Source organism: Lepidochelys olivacea (genome assembly GCF_965140295.1).
Source record: "Lepidochelys olivacea isolate rLepOli2 genome assembly, chromosome: 4".
In the NCBI taxonomy this organism is placed as follows: domain Eukaryota; kingdom Metazoa; phylum Chordata; order Testudines; family Cheloniidae; genus Lepidochelys; species Lepidochelys olivacea.
In genome coordinates this window covers 135,231,233-135,245,239 of record NC_140414.1, presented here as the reverse complement: position 1 = coordinate 135,245,239, position 14,007 = coordinate 135,231,233, and the positions used below count along the sequence as shown (strand labels likewise).

At 46.2% G+C, this 14,007-nt stretch overlaps 1 protein-coding gene across 2 annotated transcripts in view; it reads left to right on the top strand.

Annotated features, from left to right (window-relative positions):
* Nucleotides 1-14,007, top strand: part of REEP1 (receptor accessory protein 1) — a 118,535-nt gene that overhangs the window by 90,598 nt on the left and 13,930 nt on the right. The window lies entirely within an intron of this gene.

Genomic DNA, 14,007 nt, shown 5'->3' with positions numbered 1-14,007 from the left:
ACCTAAAACTTAGATTGACCTCGCTACATCGCTCAGGGCTGTGAAAAATTTCACCCCCCTGTGACGTTGTTAAGCTGACCTAAGTTCTGGTTTAGACACGGCTAGGTCAATGGAAGAATGCCAACCTAGATACCACCTCTCAGGGCATGTCTACACTACAAACTTTTGCCGCCACAAGTTACGTTGGCATAAAGCCGCCACAGTTACTTTAGTCCTTGTGCACATGCAAACTTTGCTTCTTGCGTCAGCGCTGCGTGTACTCAGTAGGAGTGTTTCTGTCGATGCGCAATGTGGTGCACCATGGTTAGGCATCCCAGGGTGCAACTTGCCGCCATTCAGCTCACTGACTTTTTGGGAAGTTTTGGCAAAGCATGGTGGGACAGAAATGAGTTGGACAGGGTTAACTGGGACTGCAGGGTCAAGTTTCTACCCTGTCGTGCCATCTTTATCCCATAATTTTTGCACTTATTTTGAAAATACCATGAACCTGCATGGGACCTGTCGCTGTACGGCATCTCTGACAGAAGCATGGAGCCTGCTCAGCTTTGCACAGTTATCATGAACATTGTGAGCACAGGACGCATGGTCCTCCAGTATTTGCAAAACCACAAGAAGTGCCGTGGGGAACATGATGATTTCCTAGAGGTCAGATTGCTGTTGGATGTGGCGAGAACCAATTCAGGGTTGGTGGTGGTGGTCACGGAGCAGCTGGAAATGGCAGTGTGCCACTTCTGGGCCTGAGAAATGAGCACTGACTGGTGGGCTCGCATTGGAATGCAGGTTTGGGATGACGAGCAGTGGCTGCAGAATGTATGGATGTGCAAGGCCACGTTCCTGGATCTCCAGCACAGGGACACCAGAATGAGAGCTGCACTGACAGTGGAGAAGCGAGTGGCAATTGCACTATGGAAACTTGCAACCCTGGATTGCTACCAGTGGGAAATCATTTTGGAGTCGGAAAATGCACTGTGAGGGCTGTTGTCATGCAAATGTGCAGGGCCATTAATCGTCTCCTGCTATGCAGGGCTGTGACTCAAGGCAATGTGCAGGGTATAATGAATGGATTTGCAGCAGGGTATAATAATGCGTATTATTGCCGCTCCAGGCCAATAGGGGCTGCGGGAAGGGCGGTCAGCATATCCCTTGGCCCACGCCACTTCCCGCAGCCTCCAGAGGCCAAGCACGGCGAACCGCGGCCAGTGGGAGCTGTGATTGGCTGAAGCTGCGGATGCTGCAGGTAAACAAACCAGCCCGGCCCACCAGGGAGTTTCCCTGGTCAAGCAGCACCCCTAGTTTGGGAACCACTGCATTAAAACCTTAACAAATTTTTGGAACAGAGCTTAAAGAATGGGAAGTAACATTCATGTCCATTATAGTTACACATACTACATCGTGGCTCTCACGGCTCAGTGTATTTGAAGCTGTGGTTGTACTTAATGTCCCCTGGTGTGCAGTAGGGATGCGGCCCCTGATGCCACGTGAAGTGTTGATTGGGATATAGGGAGGTGCTGTGATGGAGCTCTCCATGGACTGCAAAGGGATTTTTGAGATGTTAGGGGGCTTATTCCTTCACCCACGTACTTCCCTGGTCCTTCTCGCATGAACAGAGAGCAACAATACCCGAAGTCCAAAGGTGCAAACAATTCGATGTTTATTGGGGTGAACTTCCAGCAAGCATGATTCCAGTTTCCTTCCTTAGTGTCCTCCTTCCCAGCTCTGACACCACAGAGCCTTACACCTGTGTCCCTGTTCCCATTCCTGCCCTTAGCAAAACATTATTCCAATTTCCTTACCCCCATTCCCTGTTCCCATTTCCCCCTTTAGCAAAACATGATTCCAATTTTCTTACCCCCATTCCCTGTTCCCATCTCCCACAACCACCCCCACTCTCCCCCACACCCACACCCCCTCACTTCCTCATTGACTACAGATTATATAGTAAAACTTGAGTTCCGCTTAGCTATACCTTAACCAATCATTTTCCTGAAATTTAACTAACCAATCCTAACATATTGTAACATGATTATGTAACCAATTATATCCCACCACCTTAATTAGTTTACACCCAGCAAAATTAATTATACAGCAGACAGGAACAATCACAGAACCAGACAGAGATTATACAGACAAACAAGAGCAAAGTGGGAACTATAATGACAAAACAATACAGAAGTGAGGATTTCACATCCCAGTATTGATAAGTGAGTTCTTGCCAGACAGGGTGCTGTTTCCTTTTACATTTTCTAGGCACTTCCCTTTCTCTGGAGGCGATAGGCATTATCAGGACAGGATTGTATTCCTAACAGCCCAATAGCACCTTCTTTCAATGTGACTAGTTTGGAATGTGAGGATGTGACCGGTCGCTTCCTAGCTTATGGCTGCCTCTGCTGCTTAGCCAAAGGCCTTAGCCTAAGAACAGGGCCTCAGACTGTCACAGTAAGAGAAGGCCCTTACACCAGCAGACAGTGATTTTGATTCTTTCTTTTATACCTCTAGAACTAGCCAAGTGATAAGAATACCCCTAAATTCTTAAAGTACAGGCCTTTGCAGACAGGCCTGAATATCTTTATCCTAACAGTCCACAAGAGTCTGCAGCATCCATGTTTGCTGCCAGAGAAGCCCCATTATATTCCAGTGCATCTCCCTCTCTGACTCCTGGGCCTTTCTCCTGTCCACTCTTTCCTTCTCCATATAGTTTGCAATATTCATCCTCCAGATCCCCTGGTCATGGTCTGATGCAGCACTGGCTTGTAGGATCTCACTGAACATGTCATCTCGAGTCCTCTTCTTTCTCCTCTTTATCGGGCTCAGGTGTACCCTGGGTGTGGAGGGGGCATCCCTCAAGGCTTTAGCAACAGCAGCTGCAGATAAAACACACAGAGGTACCATTGTCAGTATTGTCACAGCAGAAGTGAAGAATCAGAATTCCCGTCCCTAGCTCCTCTAAAGTTTTAAACCAGACATGGTTATTGACACTTCTATTTCAGAGGGCTTGTACATGGCACCTCTCACAGCCACAGATGACCAGTGCCTGGTGATAGTGGGGGGGCAGAGAGAGGGCAGCCAGCTTCAGCAGTGTTACTGAGCATGGTCAGTCTGGGTGAGCGTGCTCAATACAAGCCAAGCAGCCAGTCTGGGGTGGGTGGGCTCATCACCCCTCATGCCCCCCCATGTGTCACCTCTGCTCACAGCACTGGCCCTGGTGAGTATGGCCTGAGATCGGAATTGCTCGGTTGCATGAAGCTATGAATATAGGGCAATGGCACTGAATATCGGCATCATTTTCTACTGGGGGTGATTCTAGCTGATATCTCACTCCTGAGGGTAACAAAGGCACTGAGAGCACAGCTGCTGCTGGTGTCCCAGAGCTGCCTGAGCCCATGTGCCACTAGCCTCTTTACTGAAATGGTGACTACCAAAGTTATTGCTAACTGTCGTGGGAAAGTGTCCTACCACAGAGGTAGAAATAAGGCAGCCATGCCTAGAAACCTTCAGGAGAGGATTGCAGAGTACCTCCATGAATGTTTCATCAAGGATTCAAGGGACATCCCTGTCAGGGTTCCCTCCCCACTCTGAACTCTAGGGTACAGATGTGGGGACCCACATGAAAGACCCTCTAAGCTTATTTCTACCAGTTTAGGTTAAAAACTTCCCCAAGGTACAAATTCTTCCTTGTCCTTGGACTGTATCACTGCCACCACCAAGTGAGTTAGACAAAGATTCAGGAAAAGGACCACTTGGAGTTCCTGTTTCCCCAAAATATCCCCCCAAGTCCCTTCACCCTCTTTCCTGGGGAGGCTTGAGAATAATATACCAACCAAATAGGTAAACAAGGTGAGCACAGACCAGACCCTTGGGTTTTTAGGACACTAAAAACCAATCAGGTTCTTAAAAACAGAACTTTATTATAAATAAAAAAATAAAAGAAGCACCTCTGTAAAATCAGGATGGAAGGTAATTTTACAGGGTAATAAGATTTTAAAAACACAGAGGATTCCCCTCTAGGCAAAACTTCAAAGTTACAAAAACAAGAATAAACCTCCCTCTTAGCATAGGGAAAATTCACAAGCTAAAACAAAGGATAATCTAATGCATTTCCTTGCTTTACTTACAATTTTTGTAATCTAGATGCTTATTTCAGGTAGGGTTTTAGGAGATGGTTTTTCCTGCCCTGGTCCCTCTCTGTCCCGGAGAGAACAACAAAGAGAGCACAAACAAAAAAACCTCCCCCACAGATTTGAAAGGATCTGCTTCTCTTATTGGTCCTTTTGGTCAGGTGTCAACCAGGTTATTTGAGTTTCTTAACCCCTTACAGGTAAAGGAGGGATTTTATGCTACCTTAGCTGTATGTTTATGACAATCCCTGTGTACATAAACGAACTGCTCCACATGTGACCCCTGCCTGACTCTACAAGGGAAAGAAAAGCAGATAACAACTCTACCTCTCTTTGTGGTAATATACCTCTTCCAGATTAATGAAAAGTCATTAGCTGTGTCCTGCTAAGTTGGAAACGCCATCACTGTAACGGGAAATAAATTTACACGCTTACCCGAGGTTCCTTCCCCAGCATCGGGCTCACTTATGCTCGACTGGTGGGACTGACTAGACTTCACTGGAGTCTCAAACAGGTCCTGGTTCATGGCATAGTTGGATCCCCCAGTCACATGTCCCCCATCCTCCTTGTCCTCACTTTTCATGCCCGGGGCTGTGTCTCGGGCTCCTGGGAGGTATCCACAGTAGTGTGCAGGGTAGCATTGGGGTCTCAGCAGTAGCCGTGCCTCTGTAGCAGCTGGAGTGTAGACATGCCCTGTAGTTGGGGGTAGGCTGTCAACACTGTTTTCAGCACCACATCAATTAGATCAGTTCCTTGCCAGACGTAGGTCATATCCTTCCCTTTGCTCTTTATCCTGGTGGGAGGGAAAGGTCCTTTGTTTTGAGTGTGCCATGAATGGAGGGTTGGGCTGCAAGGGACATTACCTAAAGGTAAATAAAAACAAATCCTTGCTGTATTATTTGCTGATGGCACCTTAGGTAATTAGCAGTGAAAGGGGTTTTAAATATATTCTTCAGCCTTTGTACTTACTGTTTATTGTGTGTACTTCTGTCACCCTGGAAATGCAACAGCACAAAGATCAAAGGGTTGCAGTGCTCCCACACCCTCTCCAGCCATTCCTTTCCACAGGGCCCATTCCCCTCACCCACACAGCCTCAGGGCCTGATTCTCCATTGCTGCCTTCTTGTGTAGCCATTTGCCTACCTGCAACATTAATGCTCCATGATCTGGTGATTCTGACCTGGTAGCTTTTTACAGACACTTGGCACAGGTGGACAGGACTCCCCTTTGTCTGTCAGGGTTGGCCATCAGGACCAGGTAATTGGTCACTGTCCCTTTTCTTTCAAGTTCAGTTTCATTTTCTGGTTCTCAGGCACTAGTACAGTTTTGCAATGAGTGAACAACACTGCAGGACCATACAAAGACTGTTTAAAGCGATTCATATTAGATTTCAGAAGTGCCCCTATTGCTTTAAGAAACTCTAGGTTTGGACTATAAACTTGTCTGACAACATGGATTTGAATCCAGAAGTGTTTCTCATAAAAAAAAGGGCTTAATCCTTAACATTGTCAGGTATAGAGCTTACTACCATGAGGAAATCTTACTTATGTCTCTGAAAGGGGGTTATTCATCTATGTTATTAAACCCAGGAGTTCATGTGTGGCCTGTGTTAAACTTTACACACTGCCTTTAAGATTTTCCTTTTCTTATTCAAAATAAGCATTTACAAATAATTCAGCCACTGGGAGCATGTTGGTAAGAATACGCTGAAGCTCCATCTTGTGCCTCTACAAGATGCCCTTTCTCTGGCTCCAAAGCAATAGTGAACTGGTCCCTGAGTAAATTAGATGAGTGTATCTTCTCAATTCTGCAAAAAGCAGGGAGAAAAGCAACCCAGCTCTGTACAAGAGCTTGAGAGATGCTAAGTCTTTCTACACTGTTATTTATCCTTGAGACAAGGTGGGTGAGGTCATATCTTTTATTTGACCAACTTCTGTTGGTGGGAGAGACAAGCTTTGGAGCTTACCCAGAGCTGCATAGGCTCGGGAAGTAGCGGTGTGGGGGATGCTCCAGCACCCCCAGGTTGTCTGCCTGGGGTCCCACTGCCGGCTCCAAGCCCCTGCCACCCAGGGTCCTGACCACTGGCCCCACTACTGCTTGGGGCTCCACTGCCGGCCCCTGGTCCTGCTCCGCCGCCGGTCCCGCTCGGCCACCAGCCCCGCACCCCAGGTCTTGCTGCAGGCCTGGGGTGCTGCTCAGCTGCAGCGTCCCAGCCGCGGACCCTGCAAGCGGGGTCCCAGCTGCCAGGGGCCTGGGGGCTCTGCTGCCAGCCCCAGGGTCCCGCCCAGCCACTGACATCACATGTGGGATCCCAGCCGCCTTACCCCTGTCCCCGTCCGTGTCCCCGCCTCCCGGAGCCACAGCCCTGCTCCCGGCCCCAGCTCTAGGGGCGGTGAGGGGCATGGATTGTTTAGCCAACTAATTAACACTTATTTCAAATGACAGGTTTCAGAGTAGCAGCCGTGTTAGTCTGTATTCGCAAAAAGAAAAGGAGTACTTGTGGCACCTTAGAGACTAACAAATTTATTTGAGCATAAGCTTTCGTGAGCTATAGCTCACTTCATCGGATGCATTCAGTGGAAAATACAGTGGGGAGATTTATATACATAGAGAACATGAAACAATGGGTGTTACCATACGCACTGTAATGAGAGTGATCACTTAAGGTGAGCTATTACCAGCAGGAGAGGGGGGCGGGGAGGAACACACAGGTGATATGGTGTGTTTTGTCTTTCATCATTTTCCTCTCTGAGTTCATTGGAGAGTGTAGTGACTGTCTGGTTTCACCCACATAGTTGCTATTGGGGCATTTAGTGCACTGGATGAGGTACACCACACATTGTGATAGGCATGTGTAGGGCACAGGATCTTGAAATGTGTGTTGTGGGGAGTGTTGATCATTGTAGCACTGGAGAGATGTCTGCGAGTTTTGCATCTGTCCTGCTGGCAGGGTCTGGTGCTGGCTTACGTTGGTGTGTACTGGTCTGTGGGGAGTTTGCTTCTGAAAATGAGCTTGGAGAGGTTGCAGAGGAGGGGGTGTTGTTTGAAGGCCAGAAGAGGGGGTTTGGGAAAGGTTTCTTTCAGGATGGGTCCCCATCAAGTGTGGGTTGTAGTTGTTTGATACCCCAAATGGGTTCCAGTGGGGGTGGTAAGTGACAACAAGGGGTGTGTTTCTGTATTGAAAGCTGGTTCTCTCTGGATCCACGGGTCCTACACATGCCTATCACAACATGTGGTGTACCTCATCCAGTACACTAAATGCCCCAATAACAACTATGTGGCTGAAACCAGACAGTCACTACGCTTTTGAACGAACTCATACAGGAAAATGATAAAAGACAAACACACCACACCACCTGTGGGTGAACACTTTTCACAAAGCAATCACTCTATATCTGACCTCTCAATCCTCATCCTCAAAGGAAACCTGCACAACACTTTGAAAAGACGAGCCTGGAAGCTTAAATTAATAAATTTTCTAGACACTAAAAATCATGGACAGAATAGAGACACTGGATTTATGGCTTATTACAACAATCTGTAACCTAATAATACCCCCCCCAGCTGCCTTTGCCCCCTCCACACCCTCCATTCCCACTTTCTCCCCTGACTGGAGGGACTGAATGGTCCCTTGAAATATGTGTTACCTACTTATTCTAAACAATCTGTTCCCTTTTGTATTTATCTGTGACACTCTGAGTACTTGTCCCAGACCTGAAGATCTCTGTGTAAACTCGAAAACATGTCTCTCTCTCTCTGACAGAAGTTGGTTCAATAGAAGATATTAGCTCACCCACTTCGTCTCTCTAATGTCATGGGACTGACAGGGCTACGATAACATATTTATCCTCATTTAGCACACACATTGTGTTCAATGCTGTACAAGATGCAAGAATAAATATAGTCTCAGCCCCAAAGGGTTTATTGTTTAAACAAGCAGGCACACAAAGCTTGTCTACACTAGGAAAATTAGAGGCCACTTTATAGCCATGGTGCAGCTGTAGCCATGGGAGCAATAGCATCAGTGCAAGTGCAAGTAAGACTCCATTGTTTTTCTCACGGAAACCTGCTCCTGTATCATTCATTCATTTATTCATATGAATGTAGTGTCTCAGAGGCCGAGGTATGGACCAGGACTTCATTGTGCTAGGCGCTACACAAACACAGAATAAAAAACAGTCCCTGCCCCAAATGTAAAACCATTATTTTTATTGGAAAACAGCATTGCAGGAACAATCTGCTGCTCCTGCTCCATGCATAATGCTCCACAAATGTCATTCACAGCACAAAACATTACTCAGGAAACAGATATTAATAGTAATAAAAAACCAGGAAAAGGTATCATGAGCCAGAACATTTATGGCACAGTCCTGTTCCCTTTGCTGCAGATGAGGGTTTTGCCATTGGCTTCAGTGGAATAGGAGTTGACATGCAGCTGGTTACAGGTGTCATGGAATGTATTTTCCCATTTTTATTAATCTACAACCCCTTGATTTCCTCAGAGAGAGAATAAAGGGTCGGCTAAGCACGCACTGGAATCACTCCAAATCAAGTAGATCTGTCAGGATCAGACTACAGTGGAACCCTCTTATACTGGAGCTGTTTGTTTCACAGAACAGCTTAATTATGCAGTTTGTTCACTCTAACTGGCCTCACAATCTGCACATTGCAGGGTACTGATATAATTCAGGACAATCATCCTCCTTTTCTGTGAACAATTTCACTAACTCCAAGCCCATTGTAAATGGGTTCCACAATACACATGAAAATGTGTCTTCTTGACAGTTCCTGTGTCAGCCTTTCTTACTCTGACTCAGTGGTATGCCTTTTCTGGCAAAGTTCCCTCCAGTGGCTTTTAAAGAAGTATTTGATTTACTTCTACTATATTAAGGCCCTGTTGAAAGATCAGGCTATAACATCAGGGAACATTGATACTATGAAATCACAACTTGGTTCCATTCTGGGATCTTCAGAAAGGGTTAAATTAATATCCCCAGTGATGCATGCTTGTTTGTTGGATGCTGGCTGTATCTGGAAAATGCACAAATCCTGATGGGATATTAAACAAGCTTTCTTGGAATTTGCACTTTTAAAATAAAAGCTGCTTTTTTTTTTTTTACTAAATACTCTCAGCTCAACCAATCTTATCAGATAGATACCTTTGCACTGATGAGAAGAGCAATTTCAATTCTGATAGTGAATAAGTACATCTGAAAGAGATTTAACAAGCAGAACTGTGAGGAGCGCTGTTATGATAGCAAACACTGTGCTTTTGGTGAGGGACCCTTATCAGTAAAATACTGATCAAAAACTGGGAACAGTAAGAAATGTTTAAAGATGTTGCATCCGATGAAGTGAGCTGTAGCTCACGAAAGCTCATGCTCAAATAAATTGGTTAGTCTCTAAGGTGCCACAAGTATTCCTTTTCTTTTTGCAAAGACAGACTAACACGGCTGTTACTCTGAAACTTAAAGATGTTTGTGACCAATGGGACTATATGCCTGAGCAGGGCTGAGGGTTGTGCTCCCAAATGGATGACCAATACAAGAATCAGAGTAGCAGCCGTGTTAGTCTGTATTCGCAAAAAGAAAAGGAGGACTTGTGGCACCTTAGAGACTAACCAATTTATTAGAGCATAAGCTTTCGTGAGCTACAGCTCACTTCCTCAGATGCATATGCATCTGAGGAAGTGAGCTGTAGCTCACGAAAGCTTATGCTCTAATAAATTGGTTAGTCTCTAAGGTGCCACAAGTCCTCCTTTTCTTTTTGCCAATACAAGAATGTGTTCCTTTAAAGCAACAGTGCAGTTGTAACACGGGATCCCAGACTTGGTTGGCAGACTCAGTTAGTCATGCACAATGTGTTGCCATGTAAAGCCGGCTCCTGGAGCTCTCCCAGTAAAATAAAGTTGGATGTTTTCTGGTGTGTCCCCACAAGGCAGGGAGACATGTCATGTACAACCAGTGGCAGGGTTCTTAGGGTACAGCTGATCATGATCTTAAAGGCACATTCACCAAATTGTGCATTTTTAACCAATCATGTGCTAGTATGTTACAAATATGCCCAAATCCTTATTTTTAGCATGTTACAAATTACACCTGAGATTACTGAAATGGAAAGAATTTTTAAAATCTAATTGACTTTTCACATGTATGCTGTTTGTTTGCATTTTTGAGTTAGGACAATTAAATAGCTTAGTCAGTTTTACTTTTGTTCCTAGTCAGTTTCACTTATAGGTTCTCTGGCACTTGCAGAATACAGGGAAATATTGATTTGTTTCAAAAACTATTTCCAGTGGAACTTAAAACCACAGAAAATGTCTACTGGTTGCAGGGTTGTTGGGTTTTTTTCTTTTGTTTGTTTTAAAGCCTCTTGTTACAAACCCTAACTTTTGGGCCACATTTGAAAGGGATGCTATACAGGAACACAAACGTGAGTACATTACCTCAGAATTACAACTCATGAGTTTCTCTAGGCTTTTAAAATATTTTAATCCTTACCCTGCTTAATTCAGGGAACGGGAGGTTATGTACATAGAAAGTCAATATGTACGTCTGCTGCCCAAGCATGTTAACAAGAGAGAGTTAAAACATGCATTTCAGTTTAATAAACTACAGTTTAACCACTGGTGTTACAGGCAGTGATGATGAAGCTCTGCAGAAGATTTCTGAGCTCTGCAACAATGTTCCATTTTTCTACAAATGTTTTCCCTAAAAGTTTGTTCTTTTTTTTTCTCTATGTGACTATTGTGGGACTCTGATGTAAGTGTTACAGCTTTGCATGACTTTTCATCTGAGCTATTTAGAATAGACTAGCTTTCTCCTTGCACTTAACGCCTTAATCATTTGTGGGATGTGTTTTCATTAACTGATGACTCCGTTGATGATGTGACTAGACTTGTTTGCCTGATTAATATTGAGCCTGACTTATGTTTTGAAAAGATGACCCTCCTGACACCCTTTGTTATTATGATTGCTGTACAGTGTGTGGGGGTGGCTGTACTTAGCTTCTTGGTTTGGCAAAGAAACAGTTGCTGTGAGACACGTAATTTGTCCAGTTACCTTCTGGAAATGAATACCTTTAGAATCTAATGAATGAAAAGGGATTGAGCTCCAATGCTTTCATTAACTCATTAACTAATATGGAAGAAGTAAGATGAGTGACCCACAGCAAAGAAGATGAGATTTTGCTTTTGTGTGACCTTGTCTTGCATTATAGTAATATGATCTCTAACATGTGACCGATACAATATGTGACTCTGAACTATCCTATTCTCCTAGGGGAATTTAATCAGTAAGGCGATCATGTCATTGGGCAAAATGAGTCCTTTGCTCATCCACCAATCACATATGGGACCAGGTTCTGATCTCTGCTATACTGGTGTAAATCCATTGAGATTACTCTGGATTTTCACAAGTGTAGAGGAGAACAGAGTCCTGTCCATAATGCAGCAATTGCTGAGCAAGTGCTCTGCTACGAAAGCTCCTTTGGTGCTGCACAATGGGTTTAGTCCTTTCTCAAGGAGGATTTACCAGCCTACATCAAATCATAGGCATTAGAGATGACCACGACCTATTAGGTCATGTTCTCCATCTCCTTGTCAGTAAGTACAGAATTGTTCTCTGCTAGCTTAGGCCCGGACTCAGCAAAATACTTAAGCATGTACGTAAGTGCTTTTTACAATCGGGGTTTTAGGCCCAAATCCTCAAAGATATTTGGGTGCCTAACTCCCACTGATTTCAGTAGGAGTTAGGTACCTTAATACCTTTGAGGACCCGGGTCTAAGTGCTTTGCTTGGTCTAATTTTAAATGTCTGAAGCATCGAGCCTCAGTGTGCTGCTGAATGTTGTTTCCGTCTGAGCGAATTAAAGCCCTCAGACTTGGCTTGGTGATCATCGCAGCCTGAGGGGAGACACCCCTGTATATGATGGGCTTATAATTATTGGAATCATGGCAGCAGTCTCAGCTCTGGGAGCTGAGCCATAGAATTCATCCAGGTGCATGTGGAATGCTCCAGTCTCTCTCACGTGCCATGCGATGCTGCTTCCCAGAGCAATTCCTGTGCGTCTGCTTGGAGATGCGCAGGAGTAAGTGCGACAGGCCAAGACCCCATCCACACCCATGTAGTTCAGGCTGACCTGTGTCCCTAAGCATGTCTCAGAGCAGATGTGCTGGAATCAGTGAGGGAGGTGGAGGGATTTGGCTGGCCACTGTTGCTCAGATACAGCCACCTGCTGACCGGTCTGGGAAACACTTACAGTGGCCAGACTATAGGCTGTTCCTCCAGTCTCTACAGAAATGCTCTGTGCTAGAGCAGCTGGTAGGGGAATGGTGCTGATGATCTAAAATCCTGCACCAAAGCTTCAGATCATAATAAAACATTTTAGGAAGCACGAAAAGGTCACCCAGCCACACGTGCCCTCCCTTTCAAAGGGCATGTCAGTCCCAATGTATTTCTATATCCTTCAATCCACTCCTTCTCCTGAAACAAATGGAGCTATCTCTGGGACTCGTCAATATGCTCTTTGCCTCAGTATCTTTTCCCAGTTGCTTATTGCACATGTTGTTTATTGGTCAGGCTAGTGCCCTTAGCATGAAGTACAAAGTTCCCTGTTTATTCTTAGTTTCTCCTGCAGCAAAACCTGGTTTAGAGAATTTACCTCCATCGCCATTATCCATTTCTCTTCTCCACCGTCATGGCCACAGAAACCATCCCTACAGCTGACACTAATTGACACTCTTGTTGGCAGCCCTTCTTCAGTAACAGCCCTGCTGTGGAACTAGTGTATGCTGTGCCGTGTTGAACCACAACTGCAGAATACTGCTCTCCCCGTCTGTGTTCGGAGGCGACGCCCTGTACACGGATCTCCTCCCTGCTGCACTGCAGAGGGTGTGGGATCAGTCACCTCCATGGCACCTCCTATCCCTCCACTCTGGATTCCATGGAAGGTACTTCCTGGGTCCAAAACCCACAGAGTAGGGCGGTTTAGACAGTCATTGTCCCCCCTCCCCTCCCTCCTGGAGTCCAGGTTGCTAGCAGAACACAAGTGGCTAAAGTCTGGCAGGTTTTTGGTGGCTTCTATGAAGTGAGTTGGAGGGTCTCAGTCCAATTCCTGGGGGACAAGTGCCCATCTAGCAAAATCACCATCATCAACAGAGTTAATTGGCCGTCGGCAAAGAGAGGTAAAGGACTAAAACAGCTGGAGACTGAACCCTCAGGCTTCTAGAGAGGTGCCTGCAGGGCAGGGTAAAGGCACCACGCTGGTGGAGCACTGCAGCTGCTACTCATGGAGTATCAGTCCTGGGGACAGGCTGCCCATCTGGCATTTATGTACCACCACCAAATTCAAAAGAGAGAGAGAAACTAGCAACAATGTGAGCCTAAGAAAGGTGTGATTCTCTCAGAGATTGGCAGGGCTGTTGGTCCCTTCCCTGTGTCTCCTGTTGTCTGGTGAAATGCTGGCTTTAGGGATAAGGGGTTGAGTGCATTTGATCATGTAAAGTTTGCATGTTTCCTCGGGCGGCGGGTGAAACTTCCCTGAGGAGCAGCTAGCCCCTGCTCTGCCTCTTTTGGCCACCGTCCCACCTCTGAGGCCACGCACCCGCTCGCTGCTCTCAGCTCGCTGCTCTCAGCCTCTCCGTGGCCCCGGCCAGGGTGGGATGGGAGGGGGCAGAGAACTCAGTCAGGACCAGGGGAGCGGCGCTGAGAGCTCGGCCCTGCCTGGGGTCAAGCTCTCAGCCTCGGCTGGGACCGCAGCGGAGCTCTCGGCCCGAGCTGGAGCTCTGAGCCCAGAGCCCTTTCCTCGTTCCGCCTGCGGCCCCATCCATGGCCCCACCACATTCTGCCGCTTCCCCCACAGCCTCACCCCCATTCCGCCTCTGCTCCACCTCT